We start from the raw sequence: 12,806 nt of genomic DNA, 5'->3' as shown, positions 1-12,806 counted from the left end.
TAGCAAGATATAGGATTTAACGGAGAAAATCCAGCATTTGCAGAATAAATCACTTCCCACTATGAAGGCTTTGAGAATAACAAGATGTACCGTATTTCTCACTCTTTTACACGTTGAGTCGGGATGGCATTTTTCACACATACAAACAAAAACGGATCCACTCTCAAATTTATGAGCTCGTTTAAAAGGCAACCAAATAATCTGTCTGGGCTCATAAATAACGTCAATTTTGGTTCAACTACAGAAAAAAATTTACATATATTCAGGTCTTTCTCCGCTTCCTTCCCCTCTCCCCAACCCCAATTAGCTGCCTTGAATGTTGGCATTGGGAAAATGATGAGAGATTTACTATAAAAGGTGAATATAATGATTGCTTGTAAAATCTGAATGCCTAGCAAGAAACGGCTAACCAGTTGAGATTTTAGAATCAAAGAACATGAAACCTGGAATAGGCCTTAGGTATCATTTAGCTCAACCTCTACATATAGTAGATATGTAAACAGATCCCGGAAAACGAATGTCTTAGACTTTGGTCACATAGTTTCCAAATGGTATAGCCAAGACTTAAACCTAGGTCTTTGCACTTCAAATCCAAAGCTTCTCTTTCTATTCTTAAAAAGGATTTCATGAAACTCTTTGTTTTTAAAGCCTTGGGAATGTGCACACAATTATTTATAGTATGGAAGTTACTTGAACTAGTGAAAAGAACACAGCAATTAGCGTAAGAAAATCTGAACTTAGCTTCTGACTTCTACAGTTGCCTGCTTGCCTTGGATTGACTTGTCAGCCTCTCTGAGCTTCAGTTGTCCTCCTTAGTAAAGTGCTGTTTTAAGACCTACTGTCCCTTACCAACTTCACAGAATTGTGGGGATCAAATGAAAGTATGTATATATTTGTGAAATAGTTGAAATTTATATAATGCCCATATAGGGTTTGTAAAAAACAAACAGCAAAACCCCCAAACCTAGATTTTATTTTCATTAACCTAGTGAGTGATTATCCTAATGAAAATTATCCTGATTTTGCCAATAGGGTAATTGAGAACTAGAGAAACTGTCACCTGTCTAGGGTCACATAGCTAGTAAATAACTGAGGCAGGGTTTGCACCCAGGTTTTCCTGACTCAAATCCAATACACTATCCGCTATCCCCATGCTACCTCAGTAGATACATACTTATTTTATAACTTTATTTTCTTTCATTTGTTTCATAGATTGCCATGATCAACAGTCTCATTGTCTAGTGGGCAGACCTGCATGAATTAAGGTAAGGGTTACTAATGGAAGAGGCAGTGGGAGAATCTTATATTGTGAGTGAGAGATAATAGCTAGTCCACATGCGGTATTGGTATCCATGTGATGTCAAGATATTAAAAGGAGTATGCCTATTGTCCTGGAAGGACTCCCTGTAGGAGGATTTAGGTAATATATGTACAAGAGTCACATAGGATGAGAAAGGATGGATGGGTTAGAATTCACAACATTGGAGAGAGCACCCACATGGATGATATCATAGGCTCATGGTAATTTTATAGCAGAATATCCAATTCCTTGCTATTCTCACTAATTCGAACTATAGCTGCCTGCATGTCTAATCTCTTTACGGTATTTGCAATATTTCCTCCCATGTTATTATTCAAACATGACTGTCCTGTAACTCTCTCCCACTCTGATGATTTTATTAATGATGGTTCACTTTTCCTGGCTGCAGCACATGGCTTAAATTAAGCCAAAGCAGAACTCAGCTCCCCACCAGGGCTTTTCTTGTTCTCAGAAGTCATGAAGACCTTGTAAAATGACACCACCTCTGTTATAACAGGAATAGTAGAAGTAGCACTTGCCTGACAATATGTTTTTCTTCTTGGAAATAACCACTGAATTACCAGGTAAAGCTTGGGGGAATGGTATGTTGATGAAGACCAAGGAACCTACAGATAAGTTATTGCACATTCTTGGACCCACAGCCAAACCACTATCTGAGGAAAAAAAAATGTCTTGGAGACTTTCAACAAAAGAGCTCCAGGCAACTGCAGTTTAGGGTGGGTGTTTCTTTGTACAGAGTATGACTTTTCTTTTTTGGGAGAGCAGATGGTCAGATTGATTGCATCATTTTCGACATGAAATACGAATCCAAAATACATGGCACATTTTGTTTTGGCATCTGGGTGAGGTTGTGCCAGCCATGCATTGTGCTTCATCCCAGACTTCACATAGGGACAGCAGGATTCCTTTCTGGGGCCATGCAAAGGAACCGTGTAAATCATGTTGCCTGCCAACCATGCTTTTTACATTGCCCTTCACATTTGCCAACTTCCTTCAATGCACATAGTCAAATTATGCCCTGGGATGCACCCACATAGCTCCCCATGAGATCCAAGCTCAGCATGCTTAGGGATAGGTTGGTTTTTATCAAATAAGGAAGCATGATTAAAGCACAGTTAGCCTTGCAAACAGCTGATGCTGACGATCTGTTTGATTGTTTCCCACTCTGAGTGACTATAATACACTTCCAGCCTGCTGTGTCCTGTGCTGTAGCAGGGCACATTGGAGACCCTTGCAGGTGTGAGACATCTGTTCCCCCTTCCAGTGATGAAATCATGATGCAGAAAGCCATTAACCTTTAGCAATTAATCAATGGCCCTTAGTCATTGCTTTAAAGGAGGTCTATGAAAAGTGACTAACTTAGGAATGAAATCTTATACTGCATCCAGGATCTAAATTAAACAACTCAGTTTTGAGTGATAAGATCACTCCTCCTTTTTTTTAAAGGTCACAGAAAGAAGGCCTTGGCTATTCCAATCTAACTAGTCAAATCAACAGGAAAAGATAATGTATTTTTATTTTATTTCCAATAGTTATATAGAGGTAGCATGGGATAGTACTGGGCTTGAAGTTAGGAAAATCCATTTCCATGTTTAATACTTACTAGCTGATCCTAGCAAATCTTTTAACCTTCATGTGCCTCTGGAAACTGCCTAGAATTTGTCTAAGTCATGTGTGGGTTGTGTTGGAGGAGAGATTTCCCACACAGGGAGGAGTCAGATCACCCATTCTTTCTATATTTGTGTATCCCAACAATGATAAACCTAAACAGCAGAACTGTTCTATCTCAACAATAAAATCTATCGGTAGAATGTAAATTTATCAATGACAGGGATTGTTTTGTGTTTTCTTTTCTTTTAATCCTTTAGCATGGTCCCTGATTACTTAGGAAGCAATTTATCAATGCTTATTGAATTAACTTAAGTAACAACTACCTAAGAGGTGAATGTTAAAGGAATTCATGATTATATATTGATATTTTGGTTAAATACATCAGTGTAAACATATACTTTTTTTGTTGCTATGAATGAGCATTTGGGACTTAAAGGGGTATTTACAAATATAATGATAAATTATTTTCTGATGTGTCTTCATTTTTTATGATGACTTTTGCTGAAGTGCTCATGACCTGTAATTAGAGAAAGTATATTTAAAGAAAATCCTCCTATTTAATTTACTATTATGTAGCTGCTAGAATGCATAGCATCTCTAGAATGATTTTAATTATCCTCTGTTGGGGGTGGAAGCTCAATTCCATGTGGACAGTCTCGGGCGGGTAAAGGTGGGAACTTCTAAATCTTAGAGTTCTCATGAGGCCCCCCAGGAAACAGCAGGGAATTGAGGAGTGAGACCGAGCTATCTCGTGTATTTCCGCCTCTTCCCGTGAGAACGTGATGGGAGAGGCATCCCTGCCCTCGAGACTGGCCCGGATCTGGGCACACCTATTGTTATCTAACAGGCACGGTATTCAGGTGCAAACTATGCAGCAGGAGAGCTTAAGTAGGGTCAGGAAAGCCTGAAGGCGTTCTTAGCGCTGAGGGGCCCTTACAGGACAGAAGGCCCCTCTTCCTTCTCTCCTCTCTTCTTTCTTCCCTCTCCCCTCTCTCCCCACTTCCACTTCTGCTTTCATTCTCTTACTGTAAGATCTTTGCCTCCTTGGGAGATTTCTCTCTCTCTCCTAAGGAAGAGTTCCCCCTGCACATGTAACCAGGACCCTGAATAAAGCCTAACCCTTGTTCGACTCTGGAAAGTCTCTTCTCTCATACGTTTATCCGGTTTGGCCAGCCGAAGACCTGTGATAGGTAAGGTAAGACTCGGGTAGCCCTCAGGCCTCTAGGCCTGGCAATCCTCTTACTATCACTTTTGAGATTATGCTTTATTTTGCATAAATCATTTAAGAGAGAATAGCCAAAATACAGTTCCAAGGAGGAAGATTTTGGCTATCCACTGAGTCATCTAGCTGCCTACTGTATGCCTAGCTTTGGTGTACAAGCATTAATAAATGGAACAGGTATTAAGAAATAGTGATACTGAGAAGTAGATACTTATAATGAACCATCCCTGTCTGTGTGACTACAGGGAAGTTACTTTTTGAAACAATTTCTTCATTTATAAAATGAGAAATACTTATGCCATAAAAATTTCTGTAAGAATTAAGTAAAGGCTCCATTTGGAGAAGACATCACATAAAAACATAGGCTCTATTTTACCAGGGAAGAGAGTATAAAAAGCATTTTATTTTGGAGATACATTAACTCCTTCAAAGTACCATGACACAGTATGATGGGTGTTGGAGCTACAATTTATGAAAAAGGAACCCCAATGGACTAAAAGGTATAATGCAGCTTCCCAGTGAGAGGCAATTGCCTTCCTTTAACTCTACAGAGAGAGACTCAAGGTCTCCAAGGGAGAGATGTGGTATTTTTTTCTGTTGAATTACCGAAGAATTGTTAAGAAATGTGAACTATAAATTTAGGCTTAGACATTTGCTTAGAAAAAAGAAAAAATGATTCACTTTGCCTCAACTATCTTCTAGTTTCGGTGAATTTTTTTTTTAGTTCATAAAAGAAGACATATAGAAATAGATTGCTTTTAGAGAGAACTGAGGAATGTCATTAAAAAAGTCCCACATCTATCACGGTAAGAAGATATTCTATATTTGTTATTTCTCTAGATAAATTTTCTGACACCTTTTATATCAAATCCCTTCAATTTCTAATTTATTTTGATTGTTGAGAATATGTTCAGTAATGTATAAATAAAAAAAAAAAAGGTAAAAAAAATTCCTTAACACCACAAAACTAACAGATTGCCATGAAACAGGTCATTTTTGGACAAGATGAAATAAAATCTTTCTGAAGTTGAAGAACACTGAGGCAAATTGACAGAGTAAATAACGTATTAGATCTGGAATCTGAATGCCTGAGTTCAAATTTTAACTCTTCAACTTACCGCTTGTATCACCTTTGGCAAATCATTTGATACCATTTGTCTTTAGTTTCTTTTCTTTTCTTTTCTTTTTTTGGTTTTGGAGGCAATGGGAGTTAAGTGAGTTGCCCAGGGTCATAAGTGTCTGGGACCAGATTTAAACTCAGGTCCTCCTAACTCCAGACCTGGAGCACTATCCACTGTACTGTCTAGCTGCCCCTGGTCTTTAGTTTTGTTATATCTAAAATGTGAGGGGGTTTTACTAGAATAAGGTTTTTAACCTTTAACTTGTGTCAGAGACCTTTTTGCAATCTATTAAGCCTATGAACTTCTCAGAATAAAGTTTTTACATACATAAAACACATAGGGTTACAATGGAAACTATAGTGAAGATTAAGATATATTTTTTTTCCATTCAAATTCACAGACTCTTCAAAATCTATGCACAAATCCTTAAAAGGAGTTAAGAAGTCTTGGACTCGATGATCTCTAAGGTCTTCTTCAGCTCTAAATCTATGAACCAAGTATTGATGACTTGACTTCATACATTTCCCTATTCCCTTTTTCTAATGCTTTTCTTTTTCTAGCCCAGGAGGTTAAATCAACCAACTTTTGTAAGGGTTACCCAAATCTCTAATCCCTGAAGAACTATCAGGCAAGCTTGTTGCTTTAATATATCTGTGCACTAAATAATTCTCACAAATGAAATTTCAATGAACTTTTGGGAGCTGCCCACCTTTCACACCATGTTCACATTCGGTCATAATGAATGAATAATTATTGATGACTAGGAGCTAATAGTGTTTCTCTATCCAGTTAAAACATGGATAATTTTTTTAATGGAAAAAAGGTAGCAGTAGAATCACTACTCAATTTGGTAACAAATAATTTGTGATTATATATAGTACTTTTCAGTTTGTGAATGCTTTTCTCACAAATCTCAGAATAGGTGTGAAATGATTTGAGTAATGTTTGAATGAAAATCCCTTTAATTCCAAATCTCTCTCAATGTACCTTAAGTTTTCAGTAGTGTTTGAAATGGGCATCATTAAAGATTCACTTGAATTAGTGATTTATTAGAGTGAAAAGGATCTTAGAGAGTTCTATTAAAAAAAAATTATCCCAGGAGATATCAGCAAATATTGATCCATATGCTTACTTTTTTTCATCTCTAAAAAGTCTTTTGAGAACTCTATTTACAACAGAAGAGAAAGTGGAAGCAGTTTTCACTTAATTGAATGCCATGCTCTTTAAGTTTCAGAGTACTTATTATGTTATGCAATAAGCAACAAATTGCACAATATTGATGTTGTAGAAATGTGTACAAAATCCATATTTGCTCAAAGCATTGTATTGCCTGAGTACTCTTCTAGAAAATTCTTTGACATCTATAAGCAGTTACAATAGGTTTGTCTAGGAGAATAAAATGTTCACAATTTTTACTGTATGTACTTTACTAAAATAGTAAAATATACCTGTAGTTTGATATTTTAATTTAATAATATGATGCTCTCCTTAATTTTACAATATGGATTGGTTTGTTAAGATAAGAAAAGGAACAGACAAACTGAATTATAATTAATATGCTAGTAGCTGTGGAAATGGCATCAACTCTTCATTTTAAAACTTACATTAAGATAATGATGCGACCAGCTCATGTTTGTACAGTAAAATGAATAATGACCAATTGAAACAGACTTTCTCTCTCAGTTTTTTAGTCTTGGTTCAGTGTAATTCTTATTCAAAATTATCAAACATTTCATTTGATGATCTGATTGGTGGTGGTACACGCAGTTCATCAATCCTCTCTTTTTCTAATTTGTTAATGTATGTTTTTAGGAACATAATTTTTCCTCTGAAGACTGTTTTTGCTGTAGAAATATATGATATATATTGTTGATATATATGAGCCATCATTATCTTTTTTTTACATATTTATCATTTCTATATTTTCTTCTTTGACCCACTCATTATTTAGGATTTCTACATTAAGTCTCTATGGCTTCTTGAATTGATTGCTATATTTATATTATTGTCTTGGAAAGATGTGTGTCTGTCTGTTTACACGTATTTGTAATGTATGACCCATTTTTGTAAGAGTTCTGTTTGGTGCTGAGGATATATACATTCTTTAGTGGTCCAATTCATAAGGCATTCTCAATCTTTTAACTTTAAATCCCTTAAGAATTTATTTGATTCCATCTTCCTATTTGTTCATCTTTCTTTTGGATTTGTCCAGCTCTGAGAGAGGAACATTTAAGTCTTCTAATATTATCATGCTATTATTGATGTGATATTGTAATTCAGATAATTTTTCTTTCATGAATTTAGATGATATGCCATTTGGAACACAAGTTTGATGTTGATATTGGTTCATTGTTATGGTTCCTCCAAACATAATGCAATTTGTTTATCTCAATTTATATTTTGAATTTTAATTTTTTCTTGGCCTGGGATATTTAACAAAAAAAGATTAGAAAGTTACTACCTATTATCTAGAAGCCCTTCTTAAGCTAGATTTAATATGTTTCCTACAAGTAAATTAGGTAATAAAAGAATGTTTTCTCTCTGAATGTTAATGAAAATTATAGGTGAACAGAATACAACTCATCAAAGAATGTAGCATTTTGCTTTTGTTGCTATTTCTTCTCTATGTGATGCAGCAAACAAAAGTTATAGTGAACCAGCATTTATTGGTAAAGAATTTAGAGATTGGAATGGAGCTGACAAATGTTTTGGAAAATCACTATCTGTCAAAATTTTATGTGCTGGTCAAAGTTTTATAAAGGGAAACTTATTGATAAATCTATGGAAGAGCACAAGCAGTTTTATCTAACTAAATAAGAAGGATGGTGTCATAAACAATATTTAATAGAATGATTGAAAGGCTTTGTTTTGTATTGAGAAAAAGACAGAAGACCTTTGAAAAGTCATATTGAAAAAGCTAACTGTTGTGAGGAAAGTTTATTTCTTAATATTGCCAATATGATCCATAGATGTGATCTTCAAAATCTTTCAAATAACTTGAAATAATCTCTTTAAAATATATATATATATCTGGACAATTGGATCCAAAATAATATAATTTAAGTTTTTTTTCAAAAATATTGTGAAACAGAAGATTATGTCTTCATTAAGTGGAGAAATGATCTCAGTAGTGAATGATACTACTGACTATACTCACCATGAACAAATAGCATTTGTCATATATTATCCTGCTGAAAAAAATTCCAGTTGAACTTTTGTGTCTGTTTAGAGACTATTAACAAGTTATGCTCAATCCATTTTTAGCCAGTTTAAAGATATCTTAAGTATTCTTAAAGTTGATGTCTGTTTATTTTAATCATGCAACTATAATATCAGATTTTATTGTGGGAATTCATGTGAATACAGGAAAATATTCACATGAATATACATAGAATATATATATATAAATAGAAATATAGAAACAATGAAATATGTACTCTGTAAGTTGCTATACATATTATTTGAACTCTATCCCAATAGAAGCATTCATTTAAAGCAAAAATAGACTGTTTTTGATTTTTGGGATGTCATTCAGACTCTTTATTCCTTTAGACCTTCAAAATTAATGATTTCTTAGTTACCAAACTAATGGTCTTTTATTAATCCTTTTTCTTTTTGACCTTTCTGCTGATCTTTGACATCGTTGATCACCCTTTTCTCTGATATTCTGTTCCCTCTAGATTTTCATCATGGCACTACTTTCTCCTAGTTCTCTTTACATTTTTGACCACTCCTTTTCAGTTTCCTTTGCCAAATCTTCCATCCACATCACACCTCCTGAGCTAATGGTGGGGGTCACTCATGACTTTGTCCCAGGCTCTCTTCTCTTCTTTTATATTATTTCTCTGTAATCATCTCAACTCCCATAGATTCAATTATCTGTATGCTTATGACTTTCATATCTACTTATCAAACCCTAACCTAACACTGACCTCTTCACTATTCCTCAGAGAAGATAATCCATTTCCTGACTTGGGGCATTTTCATAGTTTCCCTTCATTCCTACAGCTCTCTTCCTCCTCCTCTTCACCTTCTGGCTTCCTTCCTTCAAGTCCCACCTACTACAAGAATACACATACACACACAAACTATATGTGTATGTATATATATATGTACATATACATATACACCCATATATATGTACACATGTGTATATATGTATATGTATGTGTATTCATACATAGTTTGTGTATCTCTCTCTTTATCTGTTTGTACATAGTTTGCATATTTTCATCTCCCCCAATAGACTTGTTCCTTGAGGGAAAGTACTGGTTTCTTTTTTTTTTTTTTTTTTGCTGTCTTTTTATCTCCAGGACATAGTACAGTGGCCGGCACAGAGTAGGCACTTAAAATGCTGATTTACTGACTGACTGGTTCATGGAGGGATTCTTATGTAATATGTGGGAAATTTCACAAGAAGAAAAACCCAGTTGATGACTTTGAAGTTATTGTTAAACACTAGATGGCATGCAGAGCTGAATCAATGACTGCCCTAAAATAAAACTGTTTCATCATTTTTCAGATATTACAGGAGATTAAGCTAGGTGGCATGGTGGATAGAACACTGGGCTTGGAATCAGGAAGACTCATCTTTCTGAGTTCAAATCCAGCCTAAGACACTTACTAGCTGTGTGATCCTGGGCAAATCACTTAACCCCTTTTGCCCCAGTTTCTCATCTGTAAAATGAGCTGGAGGAGGAAATGGGAAACCATTCCAGTATCTTTGCCAAGAAGACATCACAGAGTTGTACACAACTGAAATGGCAGGAGGAGGAGGAGGAGAAAGAGGAGGAGGAGGAGGAGAGTTTTCTGACACAATTTGCCTTGATGATCTTAGTTTATCCATGAATAAAATTCATTCAAGTTTATCTTTGCCCTTTATTTGCTGCATTCTATTCTCCAGATTGTGGTAAAAGTGATTAAAGCTTTTCTAGCTCCAGATTTCGACTCAAGTCACTGTCATCAAAGCAACAAAAAGCATGTATGACTTTTACTGTGATGAGAAGTGGACCAAAAGACCTATTTTCAAAAATGGTGTGAATGTGTGTACAGAATGATATGTAAATTCCCACAGTTAGGAAAAGAAAAACATTTACTTTTACAGATGATTTGTTGCCTATAAAAGAAAATACCTTCTTTTTGCCCATTTCTAGGCTCTGATTACTGGTATTGACTGGTGATTTGAATAAGAGATGTGTAAAATTGTGGCTGTAGTACGGAAACTGCATTGGGAGAGACAATATAAGGAACTATTGATGATTTTCCTTGGATAAAATGGGAGCTGAAGTAGGATTGCTTTGGGGTGATGTTGTATCTGTTCCTAAAGGAAGCATAATTAATGCCAACAGTGAGTGGTTTGAGGATCAGCTGAATTTTCTATGATTCGTATCTTTTCAAATCTATTCCATACTTTTCAGTTTTATTTATGAGAAACTATTCATGGGACGGGTATGGAGTGGTACCTCACAGTTGTTTTAATTTGTATTTCTCTAATCAAGAGTAATTTTGAGCATTTTTTCATATGACTATAGCTAGCTTTGGTTACTTCACGTGAAAATTGCCTTTGACCATTTACCAATTGGGAAATGGCTCTTATTTTTATAGATTTGACTCAAATCTCTATATATTTGAGAAATAAGGTCTTTATCTGATAAACTTGGTGTTAAATTTGTTCACAATTATGATTGCTTTGTATTTCCCTCCATTCTCTTTCCCCCTGTATTTATCCTACTTCCTCTCTCCTTTTACCCTGTCCATCCTTGTTTTTTTTCTGACTAATACCTCTCCTAACTCAAACTCTTTTGTATCAGTCCTGCCTTTTCCTATTCCTTCTGCTTTCCAGTGGAATAAGATAGATTTCTATCTTATGTGTATGCTATTCCCACTTTGAGCTAATTCTGTTGAGAGTAAGTGTTGTTTAATTCTCCCCTGCCTGTTTTGCCTGCCATTGTAAAAATTTTTTTGTGCCTCTTTTATGTGAGATAATTTACCCTAGTCTATCTCTCCCTTCCCCCTTCTCCCAGTGCATTTCTCTTTCTCATCCTTTAATTTTATGTTTTTAGATATTATTCCATCACATTCAACTCACATGTATGCCCCTTGTCTTTATGTACTTCCAACTGCTCCAATAATGAGAAAGTTCTTAGCAGTTATGAGTATCATTTTCCCCTGTAGGAATGCAAACAATTTAAGATTATTGAAGTCCTTATGATCTCTCTTTCCTTTTTACCTTTTAAAAGCTTCTCAAGTCATATTTGAAAGTCTTATTTTCTGTTCAACTCTTGTATTTTCATCAGGAATGCATGAAAATTCTCTGTTTCATTGAATGTCCATTCCCCCCTGCCTCAGTTTTTCTGGGTAAGTGATTCTTGGTTGTAATTCTAGCTCCTTTGACCTCCAGAATGGCATATTCCAAGTTCTATGATTCTTTAATGTAGAAGCTGCTAAATCTTGTGTTATCCTGACTATGGGTCCATAATATTTGAGTGGTTTCTTACTGACTGCTTGCACTTATTGACCTGATAGCTCTGGAATTTGACTATGCTATTCCTGGGAGTTTTTATATTGGGATCTCTTTTAGGAGGTGAATGGTAGATTCTTTCAGTTTCTATTTTACCCTTTAGTTCCAGGATATCAGAGCAATTTTCCTTGATAATTTTTGAGAGATGATATCTAGGCTCTTTTTACAAAAATCATGGCTGTTAGGTAGTCCAGTAATTCTTAAATTCTCTCTCTTCAACTATTTTACAGGTTAGTTGTTTTTTCAATGAGATATTTCACATTTTATTTTTTTCCCTTTCTTTTGATTTTATTTTATTGCTTCTTGATGTTTCATGGAATAATTATCTTCCATTTTCTCAGTTATAATTTTGAAGAAACAGTTTTCTTCAGTGAGCTTATGTACCTCATTTTCCATTTGGCCAATTCTACCTTTAAACGACTTCTTTTCTTTAGTGAATTTTTGTATATATTTGTCCATATCTTTTTCCAATTCTGTTTTTAAGGAGTTTTTCTCTTCAGTGAATTTTTGTGCTTCTTTTTTTTTAACCATTTGGCACATTCTATTTTATAAGGTGTTATTTTCCTTAGAATTTTTTTGTGCCTTTTTTACCAAGCTGTTGACTTTTTATCATGATTTTCTTGTATCTCTGTCATTTCTTTTCTCAATTTTTCATCTACCTCTCTTATTTGAATTTTAAAATTCTTTTTTGAGTTCTTCCAGGAATCTTTTTTTTTGGTTTTGAGACCAATTCCTATTTTTCTTTGAGGCTTTGGATCTAGCAATTTTGAATTTTTAAAAAATTTATTCTAAGTTTGTTTTTTGGTCTTTTCTGTCATCCTAGTAATTTTCCATGGTTAAATTTTTTTTTTTATTGTTTGACCATTTTCCATTCTATTTCTCTTGACTTTTAAGTTGTTATTAAAGTTGGGCTCTGTTCCCAATGTGGAAGAGGCACTGTGCCAAACTTCACTTTTTTTGTACAATTTTTTTTCAGTGCTAGTTCTGGGATTTGTGTAAGTTTTCAGTTCT

General features: G+C 34.9%; 1 protein-coding gene and 1 long non-coding RNA gene across 2 annotated transcripts in view; one reads left to right on the top strand and one right to left on the bottom strand.

Annotated features, from left to right (window-relative positions):
* The window catches only part of CNGB3 (cyclic nucleotide gated channel subunit beta 3), a 187,004-nt gene that overhangs the window by 153,676 nt on the left and 20,522 nt on the right, over positions 1–12,806 (bottom strand). The window lies entirely within an intron of this gene.
* Positions 1–12,806, top strand: part of LOC140500755 (uncharacterized) — a 57,272-nt gene that overhangs the window by 35,141 nt on the left and 9,325 nt on the right. Inside the window, exons 2-3 of the long non-coding RNA XR_011965860.1 lie at positions 1,213–1,265; positions 11,572–11,632. This is a non-coding gene — a long non-coding RNA (uncharacterized lncRNA). The remainder of the gene's footprint in view (positions 1–1,212; positions 1,266–11,571; positions 11,633–12,806) is intronic.

The sequence above is a fragment of the Notamacropus eugenii genome, chromosome 4 (genome assembly GCF_028372415.1).
Source record: "Notamacropus eugenii isolate mMacEug1 chromosome 4, mMacEug1.pri_v2, whole genome shotgun sequence".
In the NCBI taxonomy this organism is placed as follows: domain Eukaryota; kingdom Metazoa; phylum Chordata; class Mammalia; order Diprotodontia; family Macropodidae; genus Notamacropus; species Notamacropus eugenii.
This window is presented reverse-complemented; position numbering and strand designations above follow the sequence as displayed.